We start from the raw sequence: 15,922 nt of genomic DNA, 5'->3' as shown, positions 1-15,922 counted from the left end.
AAGAGGCTGGACAAACCCCTATCGGGGCTGGTCTGGGTTTATATGGCCTTGCCTCAGTGCAGGGGGCTGGACTTGACGACCTCTGACTTCCAGCCTGAGAGTTCTCTGATTATATGATTCCAATCAGCTGGGGATCTGGCCCTATTGACTCCAATGGAACAAAGCCAATTTGCCCCCGTGGGGGAGCTGGCGCTGTTAACTCCCACGGGAGCTCTGGCTGATTGACACCAGCCAGGGATTTGGCCCCAGTGACTTGAACAGAGTAAGGCCAGTTTCCAGTGGCTGGGGCTCTGGGCCCTGACACTTCTTCCTTTGCGTCCCGTTCCTGCTGGTTTGTCTCTGCGCAGCCCCGCTCCAGCTGCCTGGGTTATTTAACGAGGCTGCTGCAGTGAAATAACAGAGCTTGTTAAACTATATTTCTCCCCCTCTGGCTTTTCCCTGGCTTGGTAAATAAAGCAAAAGTGAACTGCAGCCAGGCGCCAGGAGCCCAGACTAACACGCTCTCAAAAGCAAACTCCGCCGCCTAGTTAGGGAGGGAGGGGGGTGCGTTCTCCGCTGGGGCAAACACCCAAAACGCAGGTGGCGGGTTCAAAGGCAACGAAGGGGGCCGAGAGGGAAGGAACGGGCCAGCTCTGAGCTGCGGTCCCGTGCGCCGTGTTCAGAACTCGCCTGAGCAAACGCTCCACAAAGGTGAGCGAGTTTAGATTCACCTCTCGCCGCAGCGTGAATCAGGAGTAACTCCACTCGAGTCAGGGGGGACTGATTCCACACTCGCTCTGGTGTGTTCCCTGTGGATTGCGGGGGTGACTGGAGTGCCCTGTTCTGTGGCTGTTCTCTGCCCCCCAGGGCCCATAGGGGGCGGATCACGGGCGTGGCCGGAGCCCACTGTTCTGTGGCTGTTCTCTGCCCCGCAGGGCCCATAGGGGGCGGATCGTGGGCGTGGCCAGAGCACCCTGCGCTGTGGCTATTCCCTGCCCCCCAGGGTGCGTACCCGTTCATTCAGACACATACACCCCCAAACTTCTGTGCAGTCCGCACCCCCCACGCCGGCACACACCACACTCACACACACACACACACACACTCAGCCAACAACAGTTGAGAGCCCTTGTCAGGGGGTTGATTTAGTGGCAATCCTCTCGCTCTCTCCCTCTCGTTAATCTGAACAGCCTCTCCGGCGCGGCGCTCCGGGGACCGGTGATTCATTCCGGGGCTCTTAACATCCTATTTAAAAATTACTCCACTGTCAACACAATCCAAACCCGCGGCTATTCCCAGGGTGCAGGAAATTAGCAAGTCGCTCGGTGGGGGGAAGGGCTCGGAGACGGGAGGAGGTGGCGAACGGCGCGGCAGGGCGGGGAAACTGAGCCACGTTGCTCCAGGACACGACTCCGGGCGGCCCCTTAGGTCCTGAGCCGCTGTGGTAGCTTGGCGTGCAACTCCCATAGGAGTTAGGTGCCTAAATACATTGGAGGAGCTGGACCTTAGCGCCTTCCTCTCCCAAGCCAGACCAACTGCCCAAGCTTTCGCCTCTCCAGCGAGAGGCAGTTGGCAGAGCCAGCAGATGCGCCAGGAGCGCGGGCTCCGGGGCCGATCCCCAGCTGGTGTTCCTGGCAGTGGCCGGGTTTGTTTCCATGCGGAATGGCCTCAGCCCAGGGCCCGGCCCGCTACATGCAGCGAAGACTCAGAGAAGCCAGGTATAATTCCCGTCTGCTTGCAAAACTAGCTGGCCTGCCTTTGCTCGGTATCTTGGCTAGACCAGCTGATCCGGGGGCAGCACAGCGCCCCCTAGGGCTGGCTCAGCACTGCCCGAGAGAGCAGAGCGCCCCCTGCTGCGCCTCTCACCCTGCTCCCTGCAGCACAGCGCCCCCTAGTGCCATGCTGGGGCATTGGGGTCCGCACGGACAGAGAGGGGAGGGCCCTCTGCTGAGTCACCTACCCCACTTCCCACAGCACAGCGCCCCCTGCTGGGCGAGGCCGGGACTGGAGTAGCCGGGAGCTCCGCCCACACCCAGCTCCTGCCCTGCTCCCCACAGCGCCCCCTGCAGGGAGAGGCTGGGACTGGAGTAGCCGGGAGCTCCGCCCACACCCAGCTCCTGCCCTGCTCCCCACAGCGCCCCCTGCAGGGAGAGGCTGAAACTGGAGTAGCCGGGAGCTCCGCCCACACCCAGCTCCTGCCCTGCTCCCCACAGCGCCCCCTGCAGGGAGAGGCTAGGACTGGAGTAGCCAGGAGCTCCGCCCACACCCAGCTCCTGCCCTGCTCCCCACAGCGCCCCCTGCTGGGAGAGGCCAGGACTGGAGGACCTAAGAGGTCCATTCACCCTACAGCCCTTTCCAAGGAACTGACGGGCTCTGGTACATCGGTGCATGCTGGGACCATGCTAGGCCCTCTAGCCCGGGATGCAGTTAAGCTCAGGGGTTGATCAGCTGGAGTTTAATTGTGGCTGAAGTTCCTATGGTAATTAAGCAGTCCAGGCTTCACCCTGCCATCCCAGTCGCTTTTAAAACAGCCGGCTCGCCAGCCCAGCAGCACTAATTAATTATTGATCTGTCCCGGCTAAACTAACCGACAATCGATGAAGTAATGGGCAGGAAAATTAAGGGCCCTTTTGCTGTGAATTTTCTCTCTCTTTTTCTGCCCCCCCGGGATTAAAAACCCACAGGGGCGATTTGTAAGCTGTATTTTGCCAACCTGCCCCCGGGGGTCCCGTCCCATCTGCAAAGGACCCAGGGCTCGAATGGAGGCATTTGTGTGCTCTGTGTTTGTACAGCACCTAGCACAGTGGGGAAATCTGACAGAGCTGGTGGTTCTGCCCTGTTCCCCACAGCGCCCCCTGCTGGGAGAGGCTGGGGCTGGGGTAGACAGGAGTTCCCCCACAGCCAGCGGGCCTGCTCATGCCCCACAGCGCCCCCTGCTGGCATAGGCTGGGGCTGGAGTAGCTGGTCTGTGGCTGGCTCTATTAGGTGCTCACTAATAAGTACTGGGATGAGTCCTCCCAGCTCCACCCACCAAATAAGCTCCACCCAGGGGCGGGGCCAAAATATGACACCGCCCACTTGCTATTGTACCACCTGGGCTACCCCTCTACAGAGTGTGAATATACCTGTGGGGGGCGCATCGCCTTGATTGGGGAGTGTGGGCCTGGCCTAAGAGGTACTAAAAATGAGCTGTGGGCAGACAGGGTACCGGACACCTGGGTTCTATGCCCAGCTCTGCCTGCTGGGTGACTTTGGGCAAGTCACTTCCCTGCTCCGTGCCTCAGTTTCCCCATCTGTACAATGGGGGTCATGACACCGCCCTCCTTTGTAAAGGGCTTTGAGCTCACCGGCTGTGAAGAGCTAGGGGTTATTCCACACACACACACACATACACACACACCCCATTCGCTCGCACAGAATAGTTGACGCTGATTGGCTGAGGTTCGGCTGCATCTGGAAACAAACCTTTAAAACCTGCGCTCCCCTCGTTCTGTTCACTCGTCAGAGAGCGACCCCGCCGGGCCCGTTCTACAGCTGGGCAAACTGAGGCTACATCAGCACTGCAATGTAAGCCCAGGATTCGCACTCAGGCTCCAGCTTAACTCCGCCCCCTTCTGTCTACACCCAAATCGTGCTTACCTGAGGCCCAGACCCAGGGGCCCAGGACTCCACGGGGGTGACGGGTCTGAGCCTGAGTCAAGCTGGGACGCAGGGACCATCAGTCTGTTCCATGTCTGTACAGCGCCTGGCGCACTGGGGGCTTGGCCCAGGACTACCGCAGTACAGCTCACCAATAATCAGGGATGGCAGCCCGAGTTTTTCCCCGTCCTCTCCCGGCTGGGTTAGCCATCGCCTCTCCCCTCCGTGGGGCCTTAACCTTCTGGGACTGGAGGTGAAATGAGCCGTTAAAACAACATCAATAACCCAGGCTCGGGGCTGGGGAGGCGCAAGAGGGAACCATCCGTTTCTTCAGCTCCATTAACTCTTTTTCCAATTACAACCATACTAGCTCCCGATCTGACTGACAGAACCAGGGGGAAGGGGGGAGAGAATCAGGGCAATGGCTGTGGGACCACTAGACCCACTCCCCTCCCAGAGCTGGGGACAGAACCCAGGAGTCCTGGCTCCCAGCTCCCCCCCTGCTTTAACCACTAGACCCCACTCCCCTCCCAGAACTGGGGACAGAACTCAGGAGTCCTCTCTCCCCTGGAGACCACATTAACTAGGGCCACCAGAACTGCTCACACTCATTTGTTATTGTAGGGTCTCTCCTGAGTGCTCTGCTATGCACACTTTTTTGTTATTGTAGGACTCAGGACCCAGACAGGCGCTACAGGCCTATACCTGGGGCCCTGGCACCTGGAACCATGTGACGGCACCAGAATATTGTCCACGGGGCATTGTCAACCTTTGTGGTTGGCAAAAAAAAGCTTGAAAATGTGATGCCAGTGTAATCAGTGCAGCCTGAGTCTGCAGAGAGCCTGAGACAGGGCTCCGACTGTAACCGAAGTGGCAACACCCCCACTGAGGCTGTGCAGGGCTCTGACTGTAACCAAAGCGGCAACACCCCCACTGAGGTTGTGCAGGGCTCTGACTGTAACCAAAGCGGCAACATCCCCACTGAGGCTGTGCAGGGCTCCGACTGTAACCAAAGCGGCAACACCCCCACTGAGGTTGTGCAGGGCTCCGACTGTCATTGAAGCAGCAACATCCCACTGAGGCTGTGCAGGGCTGAGTGTAATGACGCAACGACCCTGCCTGAGTCTGCAGAGAGCCTGAGCCCATTGCTCTGAGTTTCCCCCGGGTGTATCTGGCGCAGTGCTGCTGCCCATGCCGACCCCAGTGCTGAGGTCAGCATTGGCTGCCAGGGGCAAGCGCCCACCCACCCCTGCTGCAGGTTGGTTTTCCCTCTGGGTCTCCCCTCCCGGCACTGACCAGCCCAACGCTGGAGCTCATCACAGTCCCAGCCCAGGGGGCTGGCCAGAGGAAAGGAACTGGCCATGCCCTCTGCTGCCTGCTGCTGGAATCCCAGTTCCCCTGCTGGCCCCGTTGTTAACCCTCTGGCTGGGTCTGATCCCCCACAGCCCCACAGCCAGCCCCACTGTGCCACCCACCACCAGCAGCCCCTTGCTCCCTAGGCTACAGAGCCAAATCCCGAGAGGGTTCCCGTTCCCCCCCCCCACATCCCTGGTGCTGCTCACCCCTCCCTCCCATCAAACCCCCACTGTGGGGCTGGCTGTGAGGGTGGGGAGATGGAGGGTAGGAGGGCTGTGTGGGGCAGAGTAAGCTGGCTCTGGGGGGTAGGTGGGGGCAATGGGGCTGCCGAAGGGGTGAGGGAGTGGGGTAAGGACACAGTGGGGCTGGTTGTGGGGGTGGGTTAGATGGGGACAATGGGGTTGCCTGTGGGTGAGGGACGGGTTAGGGACACAGTGGGGCTGGCTGTGCAGTAGGGTAGGTGGGGGCCAGAGGGCAGTGGGGCTGATGGTGGGGGTGGGGCAGGGAGGTGGGGGTGTAGCCCCACACACTTTGGGGGGGAGGTTGGTTACCATGGATACCCTGCCCCCCAGGGCTCTGGCGATATTGGGGGTCACTCCAGCCCTGACACTCCCCCCAGCCCCACAAAGGGACCCCCCAACCCCACCCCAGAGCAGCGGTTAGCCGGGAGGCCCTGTCTGACAACCCCACAGCAGCCGGGGGGGGTGTCTCGGCCCAGTGACCCCCAGCAGCGCCACATCTGGGCTCTGACCCCTCCTGAAGCCTGGTCACATGCTGACCCATGGGTCCATGACACCCGGGAGCCCTCGGGGGAGGGGCGAGTGGGGCTGAGAGCTCACTTGGGGGGTACCCCTATGTAGCTCCACCAACTCCCCAGCAGGTGGCGCCATGCACCAGCCAAATGCTCCCCAGGGCCTGCTCCGATACCAGGGCTGGCTGGGGGGGGTAAAGGGATGGGGGGGGCACTCACTTCAGAGTAGAAAACTGACCCCCACCCCCTCCCCCGAGTCCCTTCCCCAGGTTCTGGCATTCGATCCCCACCAGCCCCCGAGCCAGGGCCTTTGGGGTCCCCCCAGTCGGACGGACTTCGCAGCCCGTCAGCACCAGGGGCCAGAGGGGCCGTGGGGGTGAGTGGCGGGGGATCCGTCCGTCTGGCTGGGCTGGTGGCTGGAGCCTCGGATCCACACCGGGGGGTGGGCGGCACTAGCGAGACGGGCCACAGACACAGGGCGTCCCGCTGTCAATCCGGAGTCACCCCCTGACTGCAAAGGGGCCAAGCCGGGTTCTGATCTCAGCCCTCCGGGGTCAATCCGGAGTCACCCCCTGACTGCAACGGGGCCAAGCCGGGTTCTGATCTCAGCCCCTCGGGGTCAATCCGGAGTCACCCCCTGACTGCAACGGGGCCAGGCCGGGTTCTGATCTCAGAATGCAGGAGATAGCGAGTGAGCAGTGCCTGGGCCAGCGATATCTGGCCGCCCGCACCCCGGGCCGGGGAACTGGGGGAGGATCAGACACCAGGGGGCTGAGACTGAGTTCAGCTGCTCTGGGTGGAATCCGGAGTCACCCCCCTGAGTGCAATGGGGCAGGGGGGCAGATTCTGATCTGTCACCAAGTCTCCTCCCAGAGCCAGGGATAGAACCCAGGAGTCCTGACTCCCAGCCCCCCTGCTCTAACCACGAGGCCCCTCCAAGTGCGCCAGTAGCCCTCTGTCCTAGCTGCAGTTGGGGGAGGGGAAAACAGCAAGGCCTCCTGCGGCCACTTACGGGTCTCTTTGGAGGGCAGCCCCCCCACAACCTGGCTGGGCCTCCCCTCACTCCTCCATTCCCTGCCCTACCCCACCTCTATGCCCCCTCTGCCCACCTTCCTGCTCCGCTCCCTCCCTCCCCCCCCCCCCGCATCTATCTCAGTCCGCTGAGATAGGCCTTTGCCAGGCTAACACCAGCTGAAGGCCCCTCCCCCACTCCATCTCCATGGCAACAGCAGACCATGAAAGTGGGGGGCACTCCCCCACATGTGCGGGGATGAATCAGCCACAGCAGAGGGGGAGCGCGTGGGCGTCTGTGTGCGGGGGAAGAGTTTTCATGAGTGTGTGCATGTGAGGGGCAACGAGGGGGGTCTCTGTGACTCACCCCAGAGCCAGCTGCACCTCAGTGCTGGGTGAGGGGGGGGTCTCTCTATAAACAGCCCCTGTTCCCCCTGAGAAATGGCTGCATCTCAGTGCTGAGCGAGAGGTCCCAGTATAAACAGCCCCTGTGACCCACCCCAGAGGTGGCTGCATCGCAGTGCTGCGCATGGGATCCCGGTATAAACCGGGGGAGGGGGCGGAAGGGGCGGGTGTATGGCAGCTGTTTATACGCCCAGCACTGAGATCATGCGGTTGCTTCTGGGGCCAGTTGCAGCGGCTGTTTACACAGGGATCCCTCACCCAGCACTGAGATGCAGCTGCCTCTGGGGAGGAACACGGCAGCTTGTTACCTGAGGTGCCCAGCTGATGAAATTTGCCAGCGTCTGACCTTCTCACTGGGGCCATCCCCAGTCCTGGGCAGGGGCGGGGGCTGATCCGGTAGCATTCGGCAGCCACTCTGCAGGGGGCTAGGTCAGACGAGGGGCAGCGGTGGCTCAGGGTCTTGTGGCGCGGTGGGGCGGGGGAGGTTGAACAAGGGACATGCAGGACTAGCCACATGGCCCAAATGCTTCAGCCCCTGGCCAGGCACACACCGCCCATTGGTTGCAATCAACCGATGTGCCCTGACACAGTTGCCAGCATTACAGGGAGCCGGCAGCATGATTCCCCCTTTTCTGCAGCGTGGGGAAACTGAGGCATGGGGTGGGGGCACGGCCTGCCTCAGGGTCATATGGGGTGTCAGTGGCAGAACTGGCAATAGAACCCAGGAGTCCTGACACCTGCCCCTCCCCCCCCAACACACATACACACTTTAACCACTACACCCCACTTCCCCCGGAGCTATTTCCCAAGCTGTAAATGCAAAAAAAAAAAGTTCCCCTCTCTGGGGAAGGGGCAGAAGCAGCTCATGAAGGCCTCAGCACCAAGGCTGTCATGCCAGGTACTGCCCAGACCCCAACTGAGATCGGGGCCCCGTCGTGCCAGGCGCTGCTCACACCCTGACTGAGATCAGGGCCCCCCATCATGCCAGGCGCTGCTCACACCCTGACTGAGATCAGGGCCCCCCGTCGTGCCAGGCGCTGCTCCCCCACAGTGAGAGACAGTCCCTGCCCCAAAGGGCTTCCAGTTTAATTGCACAAAAGGGGGGGGAAACTGAGGCAGAATTCTTGAGCGGTGATTCAGCCAAGGTCACCCTACCATAGCAGAGCTGGGGTCCCAGGAGTCCTGATTCCCAGCCTCACCAACCCCTGCTCTGAACTACTACCCCCCACTCCCTTCCCAGAGCCAGGGATAGAACCCAGGAGTCCTGACTCCCCCCCCCCCTTTCGACTCCTTGATCTCAACTCACCCCTGGCATTAACACCGTTGGGGCTCCTGGGGTGATTTTGGCTTCTCTGCCCCAGGCTTTGGGGTGAGACATGACTCCCCTTTTCCCGCCTCCGCCCGCCAAGGTCCCCAACCCCCCAGGCTGTTGTCACAGCGGCAAATGGGCTTTAAAAAAAAAAAAAAAAAAAACATAAAGGCAGCGGGGAAAATTTAAGGCACGGTTGCCATGGAGATCTCGTCCTAAATACCGGCTATTAACGAGGCCAACGCGCTCCGCGGCGAGATGAGCAGATGCTGCTGGAGGCTTTGTCTCCCCCCATCCCCATCCATGGGCAGAGCCATCCCGAGCGGATGCTGCACTCGGGGTACAATCCCTCGGAGGGATAACAGTGCTGCCCCCTGGAGTACCCGGGGCAGGGCATGGAGGTGCCGCCCCACCCTCACCCCCATGAGCCCCAGACTACTGCCTGTGGGCAGAGGGGCCCTCATCCCCCATCACCCAATGGTTTCCCATTCACAGCTGAGGCTGCCGGCGCCGGTTAGTGCCAGAGGTACCTTTGACCCCTCGGGAGAGGGGCATGGGGGGTATGTCTCAGGCCATGGCTTGGCTGGGTGGGTAGCTGAGGGGGCACGGCTCCCTGCCAGGTCCATTTTGGGCACCGATGTTGTGTCTGGCTGTCATCACATGGGGACCAGATGGAGCAACAGCCACAGGGAGAATGACACTGGAACCAGATCCTTCTGTCCATCAAGCATCCATCTATCCACTCATCCATCCGTCTTCCATCCCTCCATTTATCCACTCATCCATCTGTCTGTCTACAATGCATCCATCTATCCACTCATCCATCCATTTATCCACTCATCCATCCAGCTGTCTACAATGCATCCATCTATCCACTCATCCATCCGTCTTCCATCCATCCATCTGTCCACTCATCCATCCGTCTTCCATCCATCCATTTATCCACTCATCCATCTGTCTGTCTACAATGCATCCATCTATCCACTCATCCGTCTTCCATCCATCCATTTATCCACTCATCCATCTGTCTGTCTACAATGCATCCATCTATCCACTCATCCATCCGTCTTCCATCCATCCATCTATCCACTCATCCATCTGTCTGTCTACAATGCATCCATCTATCCACTCATCCATCCATCTCTGTCCACCATCCATCCATCTATCCACTCATCCATCCGTCTCTGTCCACCATCCATCCATCCACTCATCCATCCATTTGTCTTTCCACTCATCCATCTATCCACTCATCCATCCATCTCTGTCCACCATCCATCCATCCATCCGTCTTCCATCCATCCATTTATCCACTCATCCATCTGTCTGTCTACAATGCATCCATCTATCCACTCATCCATCCGTCTTCCATCCATCCATTTATCCACTCATCCATCTGTCTGTCTACAATGCATCCATCTATCCACTCATCCATCCATCTCTGTCCACCATCCATCCATCTATCCACTCATCCATCCGTCTCTGTCCACCATCCATCCATCCACTCATCCATCCATTTGTCTTTCCACTCATCCATCTATCCACTCATCCATCCATCTCTGTCCACCATCCATCCATCTTCCATCCATCCATTTATCCACTCATTCATCTGTCTGTCTACAATGCATCCATCTATCCACTCATCCATCCGTCTTCCATCCATCCATTTATCCACTCATCCATCTGTCTGTCTACAATGCATCCATCTATCCACTCATCCATCCGTCTCTGTCCACCATCCATCCATCTATCCACTCATCCATCCGTCTCTGTCCACCATCCATCCATCTATCCACTCTTCAATCCGTCTGTCCAACATCCATCTATCCACTCATCCATCCATCGGTCTACAATCCATCCATCTATCCACTCATCCATCCATCTCTGTCCACCATCCATCCATCCATCCATCCATCCATCCATCCATCCATTTGTCTTTCCACTCATCCATCTGTCCACCATCCATCCATCTCTGTCCACCATCCATCCATCCATCCACTCATCCATCCGTCTGTCTACCATCCATACATCTATCCACTCATCAATCCGTCTGTCCAACATCCATCTATCCACTCATCCATCCATCTATCCACTCATCCTTCCGTCTACCATCCAGCCATCCACTCACCCATCCGTCTACAATCCATCCATCTATTCACTCATCCATCCGTCTCTGTCCACCATCCATTCATCCACTCATCCATCTGTCCACTCATCCATCTGTCTACAATCCATCCATCTATCCACTCATCCATCCGTCTCTGTCCACCATCCATCCATCCACTCATCCATCCATTTGTCTTTCCACTCATCCATCTGTCCACCATCCATCTGTCTGCCTGTCTACCATCCATCCATCTATCCACTCATCCAGCCGTCTATCCACTCATCCTTCCGTCTACCATCCAGCCATCCACTCACCCATCCGTCTACAATCCATCCATCTATTCACTCATCCATCCGTCTCTGTCCACCATCCATTCATCCACTCATCCATCTGTCCACTCATCCACCTGTCTACAATCCATCCATCTATCCACTCATCCATCCGTCTCTGTCCACCATCCATCCATCCACTCATCCATCCATTTGTCTTTCCACTCATCCATCTGTCCACCATCCATCTGTCTGCCTGTCTACCATCCATCCATCTATCCACTCATCCAGCCGTCTATCCACTCATCCATCTGTCTGTCTACCATCCATCCATCTATCCACTCATCCGTCTACCATCCATCCATCCACTCATCCGTCTGTCTGTCTACCATCCATCCGTCTACCCATCCAACCATCCACCCATGTATCCATCCATCCATCCACTCACTCATCTATTCGCTGATCCAGCCATCCGGCTACCCATCCATCCACTGATCTGTCCATCCATCCACCCCTCCATCTATCTGTCCCTTTATCAGTCCATCCACCTCGCCCCGCCACTCTTGCTGACCGAGCCCCCATCTCCTGGGGACTATACAGCGAGGACCCGTCCCAAGGCACAAACACCCCCTTTTTCTGCAGCAGAGCCAAATGGGCTTTTAAACCAACCTAGCCGAAGCGATGCAGACACCAGTGTGAACGTGCCGCTTTTGGGCTAAGAGCGGCTGAGTCCGGTTCAGCTTCACCCTTGTTCCGAAACGACGCCGGTTGTTTGGTTTACCGGGAGGAATCGGCGCTGGCTCGGCGCGAAATCCCATGCCACGCTTACAGTTTCGCTGGCCGTGTAGACATCCCCCCGGTGCCTTTCTGCTCCCCGCATCCCCCCCTGCTCAGACAAACACACAATCCCACATGCATTTTTCAAAGCAAAAGCCACTTAACAAGGCGGCGGCCTCAATTATTCAGGGCCTCCTGGGCCAAGCGCAACCAGCCCGCAGATTTGAAAGCTTTCCGGGCCAGGGGAGTAGCTGGAAGCCACAGCGCGGTGAGGGGCTGTGCGGGGAGCAGTCCCCCCCCCCCGGGGAACTGCTAATTGCCCAGCCCTGCCACTGCAGTTTTGTCAGCTTCTTGCCCCTTTGCGTGTGTTAGCCCCCCCTCATCCCTCTGAATTCACCGCCCCCCCGTTTGAAGTGAGACTGGCTCTAACTACTAGCCCCCACTCCCCTCCAGGGCCAAACCCAGGAGTCTTGACTGCCAGCTCCACCCCACTCTAACCACTAGCCCCCACTCCCCTCCCAGAGCTGGGGAAAGAACCCAGGAGTCCTGCCTCCGGAGAAGGGAGTTCAGCCCAGTGTACAGACAAGCATCCCAGGTACCCCCGTCCCCCGAGTGAGGGGACCTCTGGCCGTCAGAGCCCAGGGCTCCCATCTGGGCACCCGCCTGGCTGGCCCCGCACTGCTCCACTTACCCAAATTCAAACCAGACGGGTCTGGGGACATGATCGGATGCCTAGAGGTGGGGGATGGGCAGGCAGGACTCCCCTCCCCCAGCTCTGCCGGTGCCTCTCACTCCTGACCCACAGCCCCCGGCTAGCCCAGCCCTGGGCCCCGCATACCCAGCTCTGCTGGTGCCCCTCACTCCCGATCTGCAGCCCCCTGTAACTCCAGCCCATGGCTCCCCCCCAGCTCTGCCAGTGCCCCTCAATCCCAACCCCCAAAGCCCTGCCACCCCAGCCCTGAGCTGGCACCACTCGGGCTCCCCTCAGCCGCAGCGTCAGATGAGATCGACATGTCTCCTCCCCGGTGGGGCCGTGGCAGCAAATCCATCAGGCCTGGCTGGGTTTAGAATCATTTTGTTTCGCTCCTAATGAAGGCGGGTGAGGAAGTGCTGCCCAGGGCCTCCTCCCAGGCCAGCTGGTGCCTCTCCCGCCTGCCTGTCTCGGGGAGAGCCTGAGCCTATTGCTGAGAAACAGGGCGAGCTGCCCTGGGTGTGACCGACGCTGCCTGAGTTTACCGAGAGCCTGAACCCATCGCTGTGCGAGGGGAGTAAGACGCTCCCTGGGCTCGGTTGGAGATAGACGGCCGGGCTGGAAGGAGACTACCGCTGGTCGGAAAAGCAGGTTGCAGGAAGGCCCCACGATCCCATATGGGAGGGGGGGGAAGGGGAGGGGAACCCAGGAGTCCTGGCTCCCAGCCCCCACCCCCGCTTTCATCACTAGGGCCACCTTCCCAGAGGTGACACGTTCCTCTCCTTTGCTGCAATGATTCTCCAGGGCAGTGACACCCCCTCCCCCAGTTCAATCCCCCCCATGCAACGACCACCCCCAGCTCCTCACTGTGGTGCCCCCCTGACACTGACCCTCCCGCAGTGCCCCCCGTACAGCGGTCCATCCCCACCCCTGCTATAATAACCCCCAGACCATGACCCTGCCCTGACCCCCCCATGCAGCGACCCCCCAGCCCCGCTAGTGATCCCCCCCCAGTCCAGTGACAGCTCCCAGCCAGGGCCCACTCGGAGCAGGCGAGTTTATTAGAAAATTATAGACACCGTTCGAAAACGCGTGTGGGGGGGTGTCATAGAAAAACAGCTGCCAAGGCTGCAGGCAAGAGCAGGGGTTCGGGGGGGGGGTGTAGTGGGAGCCCCCCTCCCCCAGCATGGGGCCAGCCACGTGGCCCAGGACAAACCCTGAGCTAGGGCAAGGGTGGGCGGCGCCATCCCCTGGAGAAACGGGGTCCTTGAAAAGCCCTGAAACAGAGAGAGAGAGAGATGGGGTCAGTGCCTGGGGGCTGAGTGCTGAGGGGGGGCAGAGAGGCAGTCAGGCTCTGCAGGGGAACAGGCACCCCCCATCTCCTCCCCATCCCTGTGGGCTGTGGCCCTGGAGTCGGAGTCAAAGCGAGGGTCCACAGGGAGGGGAACTGATTCGCTAGAGATGCCTCCCTCCCACCCCGATCAGGGCCCACACTCACCGCCTGTCTGGGCACACCCCCTCACAGGCCCCGCTCCGTGGGGGGGGAGGAAGGGGCACAGTCCGGCTCCCAGGGTCCCATATGGTCCGGGCTGCTGGGTGGGGGGCGTGAAATGGGAACCCCGAGGGGGCAGGGAGGGGGGCCCCACTGCTTCCTGTGACCACGGGGATCTGGAGAGAGAAGAAGAAAGAGTGAGGCTGGGCAGAGATGGACCTTGAGGATGTGGGGCAGGGAGGGGGCAGAGAGGGGCTGGGGAGGGGCACAATGGAGCCCCAGTGGCCCCAGCAGATCCTGCCACTCTGATCCCCTCAGCCTATGGGTCTGAAACCACCGAATGCAACGGGGCCAGGCCGGGTTCTGATCTCAGCCCTCCGGGGTCAATCCAGAGTCACCCCCTGACTGCAATGGGGCCAGGCCGGGTTCTGATCTCAGCCCTCCGGGGTCAATCCAGAGTCACCCCCTGACTGCAATGGGGCCAGGCCGGGTTCTGATCTCAGCCCTCCGGGATCAATCTGGAGTCACTCCCTGACTGCAATGGCGCCGGGCTGGGTTCTGATCTCAGTCCCCCCACACGGGGTCAATTCGGAGTCACCCCCTGACTGCAACAGGGCAGGCCGGGTTCTGATCTCAGCCCCCTGTGGTCTATCAGGAGTCACCCCCTGACTGCAATGGGGCAGGGCCGAGATCTGATCTCAGGGGGTCAATCCGGAGTCACCCCCTGACTGCAATGGGGCCAGGCTGGGTTCTGATCTCAGCCCCCTGGGATCAATCCGGAGTCACCCCCTGACTGCAATGGGGCAGGGCCGAGATCTGATCTCAGGGGGTCAATCCGGAGTCACCCCCTGACTGCAATGGGGCCAGGCCGGGTTCTGATCTCAGCCCCCTGGGATCAATCTGGAGTCACTCCCTGACTGCAATGGCGCTGGGCTGGGTTCTGATCTCAGTCCCCCCACACGGGGTCAATTCGGAGTCACCCCCTGACTGCAACAGGGCAGGCCGGGTTCTGATCTCAGCCCCCTGTGGTCTATCAGGAGTCACCCCCTGACTGCAATGGGGCAGGGCCGAGATCTGATCTCAGGGGGTCAATCCGGAGTCACCCCCTGACTGCAATGGGGCCAGGCTGGGTTCTGATCTCAGCCCCCTGGGATCAATCCGGAGTCACCCCCTGACTGCAATGGGGCAGGGCCGAGATCTGATCTCAGGGGGTCAATCCGGAGTCACCCCCTGACTGCAATGGGGCCAGGCCGGGTTCTGATCTCAGCCCCCTGGGATCAATCTGGAGTCACTCCCTGACTGCAATGGCGCCGGGCTGGGTTCTGATCTCAGTCCCCCCACACGGGGTCAATTCGGAGTCACCCCCTGACTGCAACAGGGCAGGCCGGGTTCTGATCTCAGCCCCCTGTGGTCTATCAGGAGTCACCCCCTGACTGCAATGGGGCAGGGCCGAGATCTGATCTCAGGGGGTCAATCCGGAGTCACCCCCTGACTGCAATGGGGCCAGGCTGGGTTCTGATCTCAGCCCCCTGGGATCAATCCGGAGTCACCCCCTGACTGCAATGGGGCAGGGCCGAGATCTGATCTCAGGGGGTCAATCCGGAGTCACCCCCTGACTGCAATGGGGCCAGGCCGGGTTCTGATCTCAGCCCCCTGGGATCAATCTGGAGTCACTCCCTGACTGCAATGGCGCCGGGCTGGGTTCTGATCTCAGTCCCCCCACACGGGGTCAATTCGGAGTCACCCCCTGACTGCAACAGGGCAGGCCGGGTTCTGATCTCAGCCCCCTGTGGTCTATCAGGAGTCACCCCCTGACTGCAATGGGGCAGGGCCGAGATCTGATCTCAGGGGGTCAATCCGGAGTCACCCCCTGACTGCAATGGGGCCAGGCTGGGTTCTGATCTCAGCCCCCTGGGATCAATCCGGAGTCACCCCCTGACTGCAATGGGGCAGGGCCGAGATCTGATCTCAGGGGGTCAATCCGGAGTCACCCCCTGACTGCAATGGGGCCAGGCCGGGTTCTGATCTCAGCCCCCTGGGATCAATCTGGAGTCACTCCCTGACTGCAATGGCGCCGGGCTGGGTTCTGATCTCAGTCCCCCCCCACGGGGTCAATTCGGAGTCACCCCCTGACTGCAA

The sequence above is a fragment of the Emys orbicularis genome, chromosome 21 (assembly GCF_028017835.1).
Source record: "Emys orbicularis isolate rEmyOrb1 chromosome 21, rEmyOrb1.hap1, whole genome shotgun sequence".
In the NCBI taxonomy this organism is placed as follows: domain Eukaryota; kingdom Metazoa; phylum Chordata; order Testudines; family Emydidae; genus Emys; species Emys orbicularis.
Note: the sequence above shows the minus strand (reverse complement) of the source record.